The following is an 18,450-nucleotide window of genomic DNA, read 5'->3' as shown; positions in this document are numbered from 1 at the left end:
AGAGTTTTTTCATGAAGTACTCAGCTTTTCCTGAAACTGCTGCGGGAAAAAATTGCTTTGAAGTGCAAAATTTGAATTGATTTCTTTTTCGTAATCAAGAAATCAGAAAAATGCCTCTGTTAGCATTGTTGAAAATACCGGAAGCTCATGACGAAACGAGTACGACCGGAGTGGCCAAGGACCCAGGACGGTATACATCCGAGAAGGTCACCAAGAACAACATAAAATCTGTTTCTAAGCTGCTACATCATGCGATCAACAAAAATTTGTTCAGTGGCATATGAAACAAAACCAGTGATTATATTAGCTTGTCATAAAACGAGTTAAATGGAATAGTATAAGCTCGTCTTATGACAAGTGTATACATTCCACTAAAAGCTTAAAATAATTTTCGTATTGATTACATTAGATCATTTAAGAACAAAAAAAAATTTTTTCGGATGTTTTGCTGATGCTGGAGTGAAAATGAAAACAAAGACAAACTGTCAAATGTTTGAAAAGCTTTCGTTGTTCACGCATACATTCATTAGCAAAAAATATGCTGCCTGCCGGGCTGCAACCGGAGAAACAACATATCGTCGGAAAGAAATTTGCATGACATCCCCGGTGTCGCCCGCTGGTTCGATATGACCAAATACAAGCAATCAATTGAAAACATAACCCGACCGGGACCCCGACTCGGCGCAATAAGAATAGCGCTTAAAGCCTAGTACGCTGCTCTTACGGAATGCGCTTACGGAATATTTGATCAAATTACCACGGTAAATTTGACAGCTGATTCAGTATGGGAGAAATGTCACTTTTCCGTACGGAATATTTTTCCGTAAGGAAAAGTGACAGCTCCATTTACTTTACTTAGCAGACATTATCAGCGTTACGAAATTTTTTCTACTTATCAGCTCCGTACTGCTCACGGAATTTCAGAGCGGAATCGTTCCGTGAGCATTTCATATCCTATCTATTTGCACAGTACTTTTCAGCAGCGTACTAGCCTTGCACACGAAAAAAAATATAATCTAAATAGATTACACTTTAATCTAAAATCGTATTCAGTCTATCCACTCATTCGAATGATTATTTGTTAGGTAAGCTTTCCAATGCTTAAATTTCCTTTAATCCTTCGTAATGCTTATCCCCTTTTTAGGGTTTGTCTCATCTGGAGAATTAAACTTAAAAGTGACAGTTCGAAAATTAGCAAATAACCCGGTCATAAGAATGACTGGTGCTTCCAATAAGACATCGATGCAAAATGATTCTATATCTGTCAAAAGAAATCTTGCTCTGCCAGCATCAGCAGGGTTATCCGATAATTATTGAAGTGTCACTTTTAAGTTTAATTTCAGTTTAATTCTCCAAATGAGACAGACCCTTAATATTTGCAAGGGTTCTCTTTTGACAGGCTCTTTATTCCGATAGAAAACAAAAACAAAAAATTAGAATTAGTGGAGTTCAGAAAATAATAATTGCATTATTACACATTTATTAGCAAAATACAAGAAAAAGAACATGGGCTTTTAAAACATTTACTTTCCGATAAGTGGGCTAAATGTTCAGGCAAAACATCGCTTCTTTTTGAGCAGCAGATTCGCCTCCTGAAACCAAGGCAAATGTAAGTATTTGTTGCAAATTCCGATGCTTCCATTTCAACCCATGGTAGCAAGCAAAAACGGAAGCTGCAAATACCGATATTTAAGATCCAGTGGATTTGATGCTGATCACTCTTTGTGTGTCTTTTTATTTGAGTATTTTTTTTTTCATTTTCTTCCGCTTTCTTCTGGTTCGAACTAGGGGATAGGGGATCTAAATGTCAATGAAGGAAAAATACATACGATTTGACAGTTAGGTACCACACATGTTTCGGACAGCAGAGAGCGACAATCTTTATCTGGTAACTAAAATATCTTTTGTTCGAGCAGATGTTGTCCGGAATCGGCCGTTGCGTATCATGATCTATAGAAACAATTAATTGGTAAAAGAAATCATATTTTATTGTTTAAACATTATCATTCAAACTTACTCTTTATGTTGCACATTATTGTCACAAAATTTGCAATAACCACTAGCTCAGCGGTTTCAATCTACAATAAACAAATGAACAAGTCCAAATTTGACACATAGAGATTAACCAAAAAATGATTATTTTATCGATAATCTTAACCTATCTTAACTAGTCTAGAAACTAATATTCCAGTGCTTAGCACCATTCGATTTATCGTGGATTTTGCCTAAGGAAAGGTATTTTTCAAGAGCAGCAAGTAGCCGCAATAAATAGGTGCCTTTTTGGGTCAGTTGTCCCAACTGTGCACCGCTAGAATAGAAGAACAAACTCCCGTCATAATTTATTTTTTTGGACCACCCTACTTGTCTATCGATGTGCAGCATGGAGCATATGATTTTCGCAACATAAAAATAACAAAACACAAACGGAGACCGGTTTGTTTCCCATCGTCTGTCCGTACGTCGCGACGTCTCAGCATCTAGCCGCCCGCAACGACCACGGCGAGAATGTGTTTGTGGCAGCGTGATCCCTATTCAGCCGCCTGACCGTGTCGCTATTCGTTTGTTTACGTTCCGTTCGGGCCCGGTGGGGTGATAGTGTGCGTGACAGGATGGTCAATCGGCAAGCGTTCGGTTCAACTGGAAGCCGCCGCCGGCTGCCGGTTGACATCGACGTCGCGCGCGTGTATTGTTGGCGCGTCGTTGCTTTCCTGTTTTACTTCCCAGATCAGTTGCGCTCGCCTGCTTCGCCGTCGCGGATGTGCGTGTGTTTTTCGAACTGTAGGGGTGGTTTGTTTTCAAGCGTGTCGATCGTATTTTTTATAATTCGAAGCCGTCTGACGCTCACTCAGTCAACGGTAAAAGTGGTGGAATTTGTTGACAGTTTCATGCGTGCGGAATTTACAATGTCGACGGTTTTCTGCAAAAGTACATAAATAGTACGGACTGTAAACTAGCGTTGTTTTGGGATTGAATTAAAGAATTACCAGTTGGGTTTCACAGGTGAGGTTTTCCGTTGAGCGAATGTGTGACAGTGTATCGTGTGAGCATTAGAAAGCAGTTGAAATAAAATGTTTCAGTGATGAAAGTTCTGATCAGAAAAAGGTGGCTGATAATCAACGATTTAGTTAGTGAATAAAGAACGATAGAACGACCGAAGGGGCTCAAAGCAGATCAAAATCATTAGCCTTCGGAGGAAACATGAAGAAACTGTGTAGTGTGATCTGATTTTCTGATCATTGTGGGTCTTTTTCTTGGTGTTGTTTGCTGCCGGTTTTTGCCTGAGGCCCACCAATCTGGTGATCGGTTTCTTTCCTCTTGCTTCTGTCATCATCGTGATGCAACCGTAGTCGTAGTCGCCTCCACCTCAGGTACCGGCTGAGAAGCCATCCACAAACTCGATCCTCCAACCGGACACCGCACATTGATACACAGACGGAAAAAGGTGGAAATAAGTAGCCCGAAATATCACTGCGACCTTTTGTAAACAATGTGGGCATGAGTCGTCCGGACATGATACTTGTAAACTTTTAATATAGATTTTTATTAATGGATAAACATATCCGGGATGCTTGAGATATAGCCGTAAAATTCAATTTTCTTTAGAATGTGAACGTTTTTCTCCAAAAATAAAAAAATAAAACTAAGAGAGCTCTTGTTTTGGCAAGAACTTGCTTTCAGTAAACTAATAAATCTTATCTGAATAAAAGGTGTGATTTAAAACAATAACGAACGCCATGAGGATTTTGGCTTTTTATGCAAGTCGACTTAAAGTTTAACCGAATCATAGACATTTCACTATAAAAGCTCTACTTTTTATATGGTTCTATTTGCAATAAGATGGAACGAGTAACTAATTGAAAATTTTCAGGATTGATTTTAATGGTGGACAAAGCTGATAACATTTGTTCATAAATCACTTACTCCTTAGTACTTACTGCTCTGGGATCGTTGATATGAAAACAAAAAAAAATGCACTTTTCTCCGGTGTCCTACGAAATATGGATATCCGTAAAAACATCAATTTACCATAAAAAATTAATCATTTCTGATAAATATAAAAATAAATAACAAAATAATACATCCAGAAAATAATGACCGGATATTCGTGTTGGTAGTCTAAAATTAAATCTTCCATCAAGAAGTAAATTTGTAATCCGACCTCCAATGGACATTCCGTAATCTCCGGACTTAACATGTTGGGGCCTTGCGTGGATTTAATTTTGGGTAAAATCATTAAAAAATGAATTGCTAGATCTAAACACGTTTATAATCAAGTTTATAAATTGCTGTTCTATGTCTGTGCTATGTTTTGTCGACCGTAGCCTTTATTTTCTACAGAAAAATGTTGGTAATAATAAAATTCACGTAGGCTATGCTTACACAATGTTTCAGAAATGTCCATGCTCTTAGGGACATGCACAAATTACGTAACACTTAGGGACACTTCACTTTTGAAGCAAAACGATTTTCCCTTGATGCTTTCTTTGATATAGAGGTAGCTTTTGACAACACTTCTCATATTTCCATAAAAAAGGCAATGTCGAATCGTGGTTTAGATAAATGCATTGCAGATTGGATTAAAGAAATATTAACAAAACGAGAAATTTCCCTAAAGGAGGCTATTATCACCTTTACTGTGGTCTTTAATAGTATATGATCTTCTCAAATACCTGATAGCCCTTCAAAGTACAGTACTGACCCGATTTTGTCACTCCCCGATTTTGTCTACCCCCGATTTTGTCTACCCCCGATTTTATCACGTTTTCGACCCGATTTTATCACGTCCCGATTTTGTCACGTTTTCGACCCGATTTTGTCACCCCAAAAAAAATTGTCATTCTTTTTATTTTCGTAAATAATACCAAAAACAACATTGATTTTCATGAAATAACTTTCACCGCCTGTAGTTTATTACGAACGACTTCTGAGTACCTGGGAAATATTCTGTAAGCAATTTCGACAAGAAATAACGGGTACCGTTCACGCATTTTACCTTTCCAAGGCATAAAATGATTCATATTTGTGGAATGAATTAAAAAAAATGAAAATATTTTTTTTCCAATTTTGTCACATACCCTGTTTTATCACCCCAAAATTCACCAGGGGGGTGACAAAATCGGGATATTACTGTAATTGATTTCACTGACGATATTGTCATAATAGTACGATGCAAATACAATGACATTATCGCCAACAAAATGCAAACTGCTTTGAGCTATGTCTCCACGTGGTACTATAGAGAAGGATTGAGTGTAAACCACTATTGTGCCTTTACTGCCTTTTACACGTAGGTGAAAATTCTCACTAAACAACATCAATGTAAACGTTTGGAACCTTCAAATACAGTCAAATACCTTGGCGTCTTGGCGTAGTTCTTGATAGTGAACTTAAGTGGAACAAGCATTTAGAACATGAACTTGGATATATTCGAAAATGATTCATTGGATATATTCAGCGATAGTAAAACCAAGGAGGCCCTCCTTAGCCGTGCGGTAAGACGCGCGGTTACAAAGCAAGACCATGCTGAGGGTGGCTGGGTTCGATTCCCGGTGCCGGTCTAGGCAATTTTCGGATTCGAAATTGTCTCGACTTCCCTGGGCATAAAAGTATCATCGTGTTAGCCTCACGATATACGAATGCAAAAATGGTAACTTGGCTTAGAAACATCGCAGTTAATAACTGTGCTTAATGAACACTAAGGTGCGAGGCGGCTCTGTCCCAGTGTGGGGATGTAATGCCAATAAGAAGAAGAAGAAGAAGTAAAACCAAGAGTTACCTATGGTTCGTTGTCCTGGTGGCCAAAGACGAAAGAGAAGAATGTTCAGATGAAGCTCAAAAAACTTCAACGATTAACAACCATCTCAATTACAGGTGCAATGAGTAGTACACCATCAAGTGCACTTAATGCTTTACTGTAAATGCTTCCTCTGCATCCGATTGCAAAATTAGAAGCTGAAAAGAGTGCTTTGAGGATCAGAAGATCCGAAAACTTCTTGGGAAGTGCACACTGCACTGCATACAAATCCCGGACAAAATCTGAGATTGCGTTCAAAACCTCACCAAAGAGTAATTTTGAAACGTTGAATTCATTTTGAGGTTAAAATGGTTATCCGACATACTTTATGTTATCCAAGGGCTTCCGCAAGCACAGGCCCTAGGATCTAGAACAAAGACAGCCTCCTCATTCTAACATTGCACTGCATTGCAGTCCATTTTCCGCTTTGACGCAGCTATGCGCAATTTACCACACTAACCACCGGAAAGTAGACAAAAAATAGATTTTAATACATAATACCAGATCTTTCCGAATCTTTCCCAAAAAAGTTTAGCCAAATTTAATTTTCCCATACATATTTGTTCGGGAGACACTTTACGGAATGAACTTCAACAAGACACCAAAAATTTAATATACAAGCTGCAATGGAAATTTTGGAACTAGCTCATTTAATATATGGGTTGAATTGAAAAAATATGGGCTTCACGAAAATCACGAAAAAAAATTTGAGGTTTTGTCCGGATTTCCGCCACTGTGAGGTGATCTTAGGAGTCATCTTAGCATTCTAAAAGTTTAGTATAAAATCCCTAGTACTAAACAATGAAGACTGGATGGAAAAAAAAGAACAATTTAAATCGACTATTCAAAGTAATGCCCAGGATGATGGGCGCAATACATGGTACAATAGAGGACCGAAACTTCGCTCAGGATCAATTACGTTTAACACTGACGGTTCAAAAATGAACAATCAAGTGGGAGAAGTAGTTACTGGCCCTGGGATAGATATATCGATTCCCGTGGGAAGTTGGCCATCCGTATTCCAAGCGGAAGTTCACATGTTTGCGTAGAAACTACAGACACTTAAATAAATGCATAATATTCGACAGTCAAGCAGTTTTGAATGCTCTAAAGTCGGCAACATGCACTTCAAAACAAGTTTGGGAATGCATTCAGTCCCTCCAGAAATTGTCTTGTCGCAACCAAGTAAATCTATATTGGGTTCCAGGACACTGTGGAATAGATGCTGATGAAAAGCCGATATGCTGGCGAGATTCGGATCATCAAGTCGGTTTACAGGACCGGAACCTTTTTGTAGCTTGCCAACTTCTGCTCTTCGTATGGAGCTGAAGGTATGGGAATCTATGAAAATAGAAACCAATTTTAGGAACACAACCAATATCAGGAGATCAAAACGCTTTATCACTCCAAATGTTTCCATGACTCGCAATCTTAATTTTAGAATTATCTAAAAGAGACCTATGCACTTATACGGGTCTCATTACCGGTCATTGTATGAGTCAACAGCATTGTGTTGCTTCTGTGACACAGAAAAAGAAGATTCGGAGCATTTGCTATGCCGTTGTTCGGCATTTTTTTTTCGAACAGGACGAAAGTTCTTTACCAAGAGGCTTATAGAACCACTTGAGGTTGCTAGAACAAATCCCTATTCAGTGATGCATTTTATTCGAAAAGCTGAGCAGCCCTAGTAACATTTTGGTTTTATGCTGGTTTTATAATACTCTTGAAGAGCAAATTATGGTCTTCAAGAGCGTTATAAAACTTAAAATGTTACTTGGGAGTGTTAGGAAGAATTTGGCAGTCAAACAATGTCGCTCACTTCCAACAGCGATACTCCAAAATGACATAGCTAGAAATTGTTTTCCTTGCCTGGATTTTTTTTTATCACTGTGACCTTTTTTTATCTATTGGAATATATTGGAATATGAGAAAAATTCCCGGCAAGGAAAACAATTTCTAAGAGGACTAAAAAGTGTCTAAGATTCTCATAGGCATAGATTCTCCGGACACTACACATCCAAACTCTGACTTAGAGAGAGTTGGAAGACTTTCCTCCAGCGGCACTTGATTTCCGGTGTTGAACTACTCAAAAAAAGTGTCTTATTCCCAGCGCGAGATCAATCTGCAAAAGATTTGGTCCGTCAATCCAACACCAGACAGTCGGTTGATTCGCCGTAACTTTTGGGAGCAACAGGAATTCCATCCTTCATGAGAATCCTGTAGCTCGCGATTTTCTGGTTACTGTGGCCTTCTGGTTCACCTTCATATTTGCTTCTTCAATTCCGCATATTTCTACAACCGCCCTTTGTCTTTGGAAATTCTATTCTTGAGCTATTTATTAAAAGGGCTCTAATCAACAGAATTCCATCTTTCCCTCCCACTAGAACGAAGGCCGTTGCAAGGAGTATCGACGATGCTTTTATTCTGGTGTTCCCCCTTGATGTAATCGACCTTTCAGATTGGATACTATTGTTTACTGCAGGAGTTCCGAGCTTTGGCGATCTGCTTATGCATTAGGGTGATAATGGAATTTCTCCAAATTTCTCCAAAGTAAAAAGTCGAAAACCGAATTTTTGATTTTGATGCCAAATGACTTAAAAATGCATGAAACGTCAAGATCTGATGTTATTTAAAAAAAATGTTTTTGGAAAAAATCGATTTTTTCTCTTAACATTTTTGGGAAATTTTTTCAGATGATGAAATTTTTTTTCATAGAATTTTAACACCGGACGATACGTAAACGTTTTCGAAGCCAAAAATATCCCCTTTTGCAAAATTTGAGGTAAATCGGACATGATTTAGGGGTGCTCAATATTAATCAAAACTTTTTTTTCTCACGAGGGGGAAATGTTTTTGTTTTTGACTCAAAATGCATGAAACTGAGAATAATTTTTTTGAAAAAAAACTCAAAGGTGCAGCCCAATCGGGTTGTACGCAAAGGTGACGTAGGACTACGTAGCTATTCGAAATTGATGGTATTTGCCATAATAATTTGTGTCGTTTTATTAACATTGAGCAAACTGCTCGGACGCCAACTGAAGCAAGAACTTGGATAGTTTTCCCCAGTTGGATGGACTTTGAGTCTCTAACCGTGGAATTAACATGACTCATCGGCCGCTGAAGCCACTCGACTGGCTTTCAGTCGGGGACATCACAATCCTTACTTTGCCACGTACGCTTACTTCGCGGGCGAAAACCAAATGTTGCAAATAAATATATCTGCATTTGGTTTCACGTCACTTCTGATTCTGCTTTTTTCCCCTTATTTTAAGCCATTTTTGAGGAAGGTGTCCACCAATTAGGTCTTTATACAAAAGAAGGTTGATCTGACAATCCGATATGAACTTTCTACAAAGTACAAAACTCAATCGTAATTAGCAAATTTGGTAGCGCGGCGGAGGGAGATGATGCAATTAGTTTGAACGGGTGGAATCACCAACAGTAACCAAGCTACCACGCTAAACCCGATTCCGCCGAAACAATCCATTTTCGCAATTAACTCTTTCTTTCCATAAAATGCTGGTCCTGAGAAGAACCAATTTTCTTTTCTCAATGCATCTTTCCAATAACTAACTGCATCCAAACGCTTGTCAGCACCTTGGGTTGAAATTGTGCGACCGCCACTTGATGGTTTTTCGCTAAGCCTCCACTATTTTTTCAGCATTGCCACTGTTACCCACGCCTTCGTGCTGCTGTGCCCGGCGCTGCATCAAATTTTGTCGAACCGCTCATTCCGCTCTTTCCGCGGAATCCCAATCAAAATGGCTCGCGCGCGCCGAAAGCAGCTTTCTTGTATTCAATAAATTAGGCCCGTTAGCCCCGCCCCTTTGTGATCTGTATGGGTGTAAATATAATGTGCACTCATAACGATTAATGAAGGGGCGGGGCTAATGGAATTACTTCAATAGATATAAGAAAGCTGCTTTTCGGCGCGCTCCAGCCATTTTGATCGGAATTCCGAAGCAGACAACGGACCGTTCGGAGAATGACAAATTCTAAGAATCCTATGAAATTTTCTCGCAAGATTCTGAATTTGGTTATGAGATGTTATTCATCTTAGATGCGTATTGTTGCGAGGAATAACAATAGAAATTTGACTCAAGACGAAGTTTCTTCATATTACAAAACATTATCTCTTGGCATCTGTATGTCCGAGCGACGTTTACCGATGGGTGGTTGCTGTAGATAGTTTCCACTGAGGTGGCGTCTTCATTGATTTTATACAAAAGAATGTTGATCCGATTATCCGAAATAATCTTTCTTCAAAGTACAAATAGCGAATTTGATAGCACGTCGGAGGGAGATGATGCAGTAAATTTGAATGGATGGGATCACTAACAGCAACCAAGCTACCACGCCAAACCCGATGCCACCGAAACAGTCCATTTTCGCAATTAAACTTTTCTATTCAGAAAATGCTAGTCCTGAGAAGAATCAATTTTCTTTCCCCAATGCGCTTTCCAAATAATGTAATAAAAGCATCGCCACTGGCGGGACGGAATCACAACAGTGCTATTTTTATAGTCAACCCTTTCTTCATATTAAATGCTGGTTCGTTGAGGTTTAATGATCTGCAGCAACACACCGAGGACCACCACCAATGCGTTGAATTTCCGTTGAAAATGTTACCAGCGCCTCCGTGATGCTGTGTCCGCTCCGCTGTGATCGCTTTGATGCGTCTACTCTGCATGAAACCTTATTCAAACTGAGGATTAGATCCAAACCCGCAAGTGATTGATTTTTGATGTCTGTGCTAGTGATGCATGTACGTGATTGGTTGGTTTACCTATTTCTAAACTTTTTATCAATTAACGATAATAAATAGTTAAAAATCAATATTTTCAAATAAATACAAAGAAGCGTTGACTCATCCTTGATCGAATGGTCCAAAAAAATTGAAAATCCATTGAGAAACGGCTGAGATATTAAAGTTTAAAGTCTATCATATTTTCGTGACGGTCCCCGATTTTCGCAATCGTAAAGTGTACCCCAATATAGAAAAGACAGACGTAGTCCTACGTCAAAAAACGACTGTTTTGGGACTTCGAAAAAATGTCTTATAGCGAAAACAATTTTTCATCGAATTTAAAAACCGGACGTTACGCAAACATTTCCTTAACCTCAAAATATGCCCCTATGCAAAATTTGAGCTCCATCGGACATGATTTAGGGGTGCTCAAAATCATGCCATCAAAATTTTGAATTGTTTGTAACTTTGAAAACTTTTGAAATCAGATTTACGGAGAAAATTATCAGATTGCTAGGCAATGTTTATTACACTGAGGCTTATTTTTACGCGATTATTATATCGCGGTACCGCATAAGTTTAAAACACAACGTGTAAAGATCAAGCTACAAAAAATTCAAAATTTTGATAGCAAGATTTTGAGCACCCCCAAATCATGTCCGATGGAGTTCAAATTTTGCATAGGGGCATACACTGGATTCTGTTTTCACACGATTTACATTTTCTCTTTTTTGCATTCATCGTAAATGTTTCATGCTTTAAGTCATTTGACATCAAAAAACAAAAATTCGATTTTCGACTTTTCCTTTGGTGGGCTTGGGAAAATTTTCATGGGTAAAAATTTCAAAACTTTGATGAATTTTAGGCACCTCTAAATCATGTCCGATTGAGCTCAAATTTTGCATGGGGTCATATTTTGGGTTAATGAAAGTTGTGAGCAATGTCGTTTTTTGAAATTCGAAAATGTAATTTTCATTGGCACCCTATTCTGCGTCCATCGGATAGTAACTATCAACACTTCATTTGAATAAAAGTGACAAGCAGAGGATTTCTTTGCAGTTTATCACCTCAGAATGCAAGTTCGCATTCTTTTCTATCGTTCTGAGGTGATAAACCACAAAGAAATCAGCTGGTTGTCACTTTTATTTAAAAGAGGGGAAGTCGACGAAGAGAATCCTCTCTTGCGACATTCGCTCTTATTCCAGATAGAGCTTGAGTTTTTGGAAGCATACCAATGTGTGGTGCTAACCTTTACAATTCCGACAGAGCGCTTGGTTTCGAAACAATTTGTCACGATCGGATATTGACACCCGTTGGAATCTTGTTAATTGGTATAAGAAATGGCCTTCTTGGTTTCTATTCCAGCCATTCCATCCTGGGGACAGGGGATTGGGTACTCCAGATTAATCCACCTTGTGGCGATGATGCCTTTCTCGTGCAATGTATTCTAAAATCACATTAGCGAGGTCAAAAAATGCTTGTTTTTGCTTCAATTAATATGCATTGGCACCATCCTTGAAATTTTTTTCTCAACTTTTTTTTTTCAATGGGAAAAAACAATGATTTCAAGCTCTATCTAGAATAAGGGCGAATGTCGCAAGAGAGGATTCTCTTCGTCGACTTCCCCTCTTGATAAACAGCAAAGAAATCATTTGCTTGTCACTTTTATTTAAAGAGGGGAAGTCGACGAAGAGAATTCTCTCTTGCGACATTCGCCCTTTTACCAGATAGAGCTTGATTTTCAAATAGTTGTTCAAAAATACAATGTTCAATCGGGACAATTTTCAATAGCAAGGAGTGGGACTGCAATCCCCGTCGAATGCAACTTAATGCGAGCGAATCGGATAATGCTGAGCTCGATAGTTTATTTTTATTTTTAATAAAATTCTCTGTCTCATTTGGAGAATTTTTCGTATATCATTTTTCTATTCTCTGTTTTATTTTTTTTTGTCTCGTTTTTCCCGTTTTTTCTTCATCCTTTTTTTCCCTTCTTTTCTTCTATTTTTGGGTGAAGGGTGAAGATTAGCAAGAGAAGTTTTTGTTTCACGTTGACCAAAGAAAGTGTTGCTGTGTTGCAATAATATAATCCAGAGGCGTCGCGTGATCAATTCTTCAACCTGTGCACTATTTTAATATTTCGAGAAAAACACATAAACGGTACCTGAAATGATAAACGAGTTATGTTCCAGCGCGTTTCTCAATAAGTTTTGCTTATTTTGTTGCATCTAACTGGTTCTTAGCTACTTCTTATTTTCTGAATTCACTCAAACTAAACTAAGCTTTTAAGATAGTTCGTAAAATTTAAAATTACTATCACCAGAATCGTTTTCAATGTGAAAAATAAGACATACATCTATTCGGAAATTATTGAGCTGGCACTTTCAATTTTAATTTGAGTTATTTCGTAAAATAAGACAAAGTTTTAAATAGAGAAAATAAAAATAAAGTCTATACAATAAACAATGAAGTTCATAGCCTTAACTCTTCTCAATTAATAATTATTTAATTTACAATTTATTTCTCTGATCAATATTCTGGACTGGACAGATGCCGAACAATTTTCCGTCCATCAGCATGGACATTTCCCCATTGAAATTTGATGTACCCCCCTTCCTAACTAAATATATTGGATTTCTCGAAAAAAAAACCTTCAGAAATAAATTTCTTCGAAAATGTCGCGCTAATATTATCGGCTAAGCTAATGTCGCGCTAGTATTATCGAACAGTACATTGTCGCCAGGATTAGTGGATATGTCAAATATCAAAAGCGTTTTTGCTTCGCGGTGCTTATTCAACGCGGAACTTTCGTTATGAAACGCTTTGAGGAAGCAGAAATGCTCGCGCTTTACTCTTCTCTTTCGATTTTGTTCCGTTCGCGCTCTCTTCACCGAATCGCGCATGCGCCCTTTGAAGCGGTTCTCGATAGGCATCAAACCGTGCACTGCCTGCGAGGAACGCTTTGACTACCTATACATCGCCGATTGCGGTTAGAGCAGATGAACCACACATACAAAATAATGCGTGTATGATGCATGACAAAGCGTTTTCGGCTGAAAGTTCCGTGTTGAATCAACATGTGGTGTCGGTGGGTCGGTTCGGTATCGTAAAGAAAAATATAACGCGCCCCCATCGCAGCATTTGGTTGCCTCACATCACATGCCGCCTTAAAAAATCATGCATATTTTCCGTTTATGTATCTAATAGTCAAATTTGCATGAAACGTCTATCAAATGCACATAATTCAAATATATGTTTGGATTAGAAAAACAAGAAATCTATCGAGAGTTCAAATGTTGGGGATAGAATTGCTACATGTGCAGTGCACAGGTTGCACATGCGGACGCGACGCCTCTGATATAATCGGAAACGTCATTACGAGGCCAATCTGAAACAACATTACGAGAACAGTGGATTACCAAACATGGGATCAGAAAACGGGCTAGTTAGTGATGTTTTGGAAAGACGGATGAATCCTTTCTAGGACAGCGAACTTCTTAAGGAATGCATAATATGCATTGCATATCGACAGTTGTTGACATCGTGTGCCCTAAGGGAAAAGCCTTTTTCAGAAGCATTAGTTTGTCGCGGGACACGGTGATGAATAAAAGCTCTCGCAGCAGGCTTGAAAACTACTCTACGTGAAAATGCAGCCTACTTCAGATGCAACTATCTAGCAATCGATGAGAATGTGAAACACATGGCAAGGGTAGCCTTTTTAATTTTATTTATATGTAACTTCGTAAGGGAAATTGATGGTCATCTTCAAATCAAAGAGGAAATGGCAGATTCGATTGGCCATCTTACGGATGTTTCGGATCTTCTGGAGGACCATTTATGGGGCATTTGTAGGACACAGAAGGCTTTAACTATTTGTTGTACCCACGATTTGCCAGAATTAATGATTATAAAAAAATGGCGAAGTTCTGGGCGAACTTTTGGAATTGGCCATTTTACGGATGTTCCGGATCTTCCGGAGAACCATTTCTGGGGCATTTGAAGGTCACAGAAGACATTTACTATTGATTGCACCCACAATTTGCAAGAATGAATATTTAAGAAAAAATCGCGAAGCCCTGGGATTAATTTTTAGAATTGGCCATTTTACGGATGTTGTGGATCTTCTGGAGAACCATTTTTGGGGCATTTGGAGGTCACAGAAGATATTCACTATTGATTTCACCCACAATTTGCCAGAATGAATGATTACCAAAAAATCGCGAAGCCCTGGGATTAACTTTTAGAATTGGCCACTTTTACGAGAGTTCCGGACCTTTCAGAGGGCTTTCCGATGACCGCTAGAGGGATAAATTTCCCCAGAAATAGCATATACAATATGGGAAATATAGTTGGGATCATCAGAGCACATAATTTACAAGCAATTTTATGTTTCATAACACGAAACTCGAAAATTTGGTGCTCAGAGAGAGAAGCTCAAACAGTACCTCTTAGTACAGGTTCCCCCGGGACTAGAGAGGTCAATTTTAAATGAATCGTCCCATGGGCTTATTCTAGGAACCTACAGCTTTCGTTTGATCGAAAATCGGTTGAAATTTGAGTTTTTGTGATCGTGATGAAATCTTGGGTCCAAATGGACCCTAATGCACAATCTGTCACTTTTTTTGTGGCGCCTCTCTTGGATGTAGCTGGAAGCTGATTTTCTCAGGGATCTTAGTTTCCGAATGTTAGGAAAAGTCATAATTTTTCAGATTTTTATCTCTTTGCGTTACAAAGTTACAGCGGTGTTTTGGGTGTGCTTGAGATGCACTAGGAAGGTTAAGACAATCAGCTTTAGCATCCCGATGGTACTCAACCAATCGAAGCCCTTGAGCAGACATTTTCAAGCGCATTGGCTGATTTTCGAGAATACAGTAATGAAATTTCTTATTTCTCCACTGATGTAAAAATGTACCTGATATGTTTCAAATGTAGATTATTGATCACCTTGCACGACAAGCTAAAATCTAATTGTCAGAGAGAGGCATTTCTTATATGTTCTCTCTTCGGAAGCACAAATATGTGTGAACACCTCTTTTCATTAGTTTCGTAAAAAGAAAACGAATGTACACTAATAAGTTGGTTTGAAATAAATTCATGTTTAGTTTGTTTTTGTTTTTAATTCTGAACATTCTGAACAAAAACCATGATTATTTTGAAAATATTTTCCAAATATGACATTTTTTTTTGAAAATTGCCCCGAAGCTTGGATGAACCTGCTCTAAAATATAAATCCTTTTAACCTTTTTTCGGATTAAATATCCCACCATGCATTGTCGGCTCAACTCAGCTGACTGCTGCTGTGGACTGTGGAGACATATCCACCAGTACCGGACACCGGCTTGGCGCGGCGGTCTGTTGCTGTTGCCTTGTCGGTCAATCTTTGGGGTGATCATGATGCAGGCAAGCGACACTGCTGATATTATTGCAACGTTTTTTTTGTTTTCCCATGCTCTGCTGAATGGCGACGATCGAGAAGCAGAGAAAAAGAGGGGTGCACCGGCACAAGGGTAGCAATGCATTTAATTGATCGACATTCATCATTTCAGGAGAAAAAATGAAGTTTGTTCTTAAATACGTTCTAACCGCATAAAGCTGCGCGTTGCAGATAGATTACTCAAGTTTTTATAATCCGACGACCTGGTAATTACTTTTGTAGAATAGCACACCTTAGATTTGATACATGAATCGTTTTCTGCTTTGAAGTTTTTTTCAACATTCATTTAAACATTTTTTATTGAGATAGGCTCAAAGCAGAAGTACTCATTCTTGCAACGAAATTATTGTTTATGACTGGCAAAAAGGAAGGGTTTGAATTTTGGCAGGTAATAAACTGCTCTATCGGCTCCATGGAAACTAGGTTGGATCGTTTAGCATAATATTTCCTTTCGCATTTTTTTCCTCTTGTCTGCAGTTTTATGGATGGTGCAATAAGTTGGACTAATTTGTTCAGATTTTGTCATTTCGTGAGAACGTCTTTTGAAAACTGAATACAATGAGCACAGATGTGAGGCTGTTTTTCCAGATGTCTTGTTACTTTGTAATTTATTTCTCAACGAAGTTAATTGCGTGACCTTGGCTAAAATATCCATCTTCTGAATGAAATTGCTTCTGGCATTTTATGGTGAAGTAACTTTATGATCACCCAGTCAAAAATAGACTCGTACTTGCACAGCTAATAAACCAGCTCCGAAAAAGAATAGAACTGTAAATTGCGTACCGTGAGAGAATAAATCATCTCAATACCTAGAAAAAACTGTCTGAAGAAACGAATTCTCTAATTCTGTCGAAATTGCTGAGTGTCCAAACAAACTTCCTCTTTCGTATCCGGCAGCAGCAGAGTGTGCCAACTGTGATTATAAAATAAACACTCGCACGTAACAACTAAACAGCCAGCGGTTGCTTACAAACACGCGCGCCACTGGTGCTGCTGGTGGCGATGAGTAATCGCGATCGATTACCTCCCACCCTACCTGTCTAAATCCGAATCGGTTGGCAGACGCTAGCTGTACGGCACACAAAAAGGTTATTGTCACTATATTTTAGTAGCGTGTGTCCGGTCGGTCCACCATACTCGACCATCACCACGATCACCATATGTTGTATGTTTGATCGTTAGTGTGGTAGTTGGCTAGCGATCGCCCGTCGTCGACGCTGCGCTGGCTGTGTGATCGATCACCCCGGTTTCTCTGTTAGCTCGAGCACATAATTCAATTAATTAGTATCACGCACAGTCGCGAAGTTTCTCCCTTCCCCGTACTGCAAGCTCAGCCCCCCGTACGAGGCTTGCTGGTTATGTTTTGCCAAATGTCCCGCGAGTCTCAGTTAGAAGGTCGTGTGCGTTTAAAATATGCTTCGCCAGCAACAAACTGAAGCCGAACGAAAGTAAACATGTGTTTCTGTCTTCCACAATCCACGCATCATGCTACTGAACCAACCGACTGGTGCGGTGTCGGTGCGATCGTGATGTTAGCAGGGGCTCGGTCTCATCTAGTAAAAGGGAGATGTTTGCGATGGCCTACAGACTAGGTCGGAAAATACGCAACGCACTGCGCGCGGTGGTTTCCTATTTATTAGATGCAGAGCCCCAACGTACACAAAGGCGGCGCGAAGCAAAGTAGTTTGGTCAGTATTCGGGACCGATCACGGTTTGAGACAAGGGTAACGCAAACTGTGTTTTGATAGTTATTTATTTGTGCTGAATCTACGATCGCTTGGAGTTTATTGCCTTTCCTCATTCCAGGGGTGAGTGTCGTGTTTACTTGAATAAATGCTCTTTCTGAAATCAATTGGTTTGTTTTTGGTTTGATAAGGTGTAGGTTTTCACTGACGTTTGATTTAAACGTCGTACTGCAAGAAATAAAAATAATTGCGATCAGGGTTTGCAGAAATTGATCTCAATAGATAACGAACAACGATAAAAGAGTGGCAAAAACCTCTTCGAATGATAACAAGCCATGAAAACGAAACTATCGCACTTGTATTCAAGTTGGAAAAAAATTGATTCGGATAGGCGGCATCCAGCGATATGGGGTTTGATAAAACGCTTGGTTCTCGCTTATTTTATGTTGGGGACCATATTTTTTTCGCATAGCTATGTAAAACAAGTTGAAATGCAAAATCAGAACCGGTGCCCCCCGCAATTGGGGCTTATTGACAGAAATTTATCATGGGCTGTATCCCCCGAATCATTATCGTAACAGCTACCGAAAAACGTCTCTCACGGTATGCTACCTATCGAGAGTGTATAGAGACATGATAAGTGAGAGATTCTCTTGTTCTCCTTTGAATTCAAACCCTGATTGCGATACCACAATAATTAGGATTTGCTACTTTAACCAAAAATTTGTATCAGAAAAGACTTCTTCTATACGCCTGGACAATTTCCACGGAAGCAGTAAGCTTTTCATAGAAA

The 18,450-nt window shown here is 39.0% G+C and overlaps 1 protein-coding gene across 4 annotated transcripts in view; it reads left to right on the top strand.

Moving 5' to 3' along the window:
• The first annotated feature begins 2,719 nt into the window (after positions 1-2,719).
• LOC134213695 (probable G-protein coupled receptor Mth-like 1) overlaps positions 2,720-18,450 on the top strand; it is a 401,130-nt gene continuing 385,399 nt past the window's right edge. For 2 of the 4 annotated variants that reach the window (XM_062692977.1, XM_062692973.1), the window contains exon 1: positions 2,720-3,000. The gene's annotated coding sequence lies outside the window, so the exon portion shown is untranslated. Of the gene's footprint in view, positions 3,001-3,080; positions 3,103-3,152; positions 3,369-18,450 lie in introns of those variants that run through there. The other 2 variants (XM_062692975.1, XM_062692974.1) reach the window with 2 other exon arrangements.

This window comes from Armigeres subalbatus, chromosome 2 (genome assembly GCF_024139115.2).
Source record: "Armigeres subalbatus isolate Guangzhou_Male chromosome 2, GZ_Asu_2, whole genome shotgun sequence".
NCBI lineage: Eukaryota > Metazoa > Arthropoda > Insecta > Diptera > Culicidae > Armigeres > Armigeres subalbatus.
This window is presented reverse-complemented; position numbering and strand designations above follow the sequence as displayed.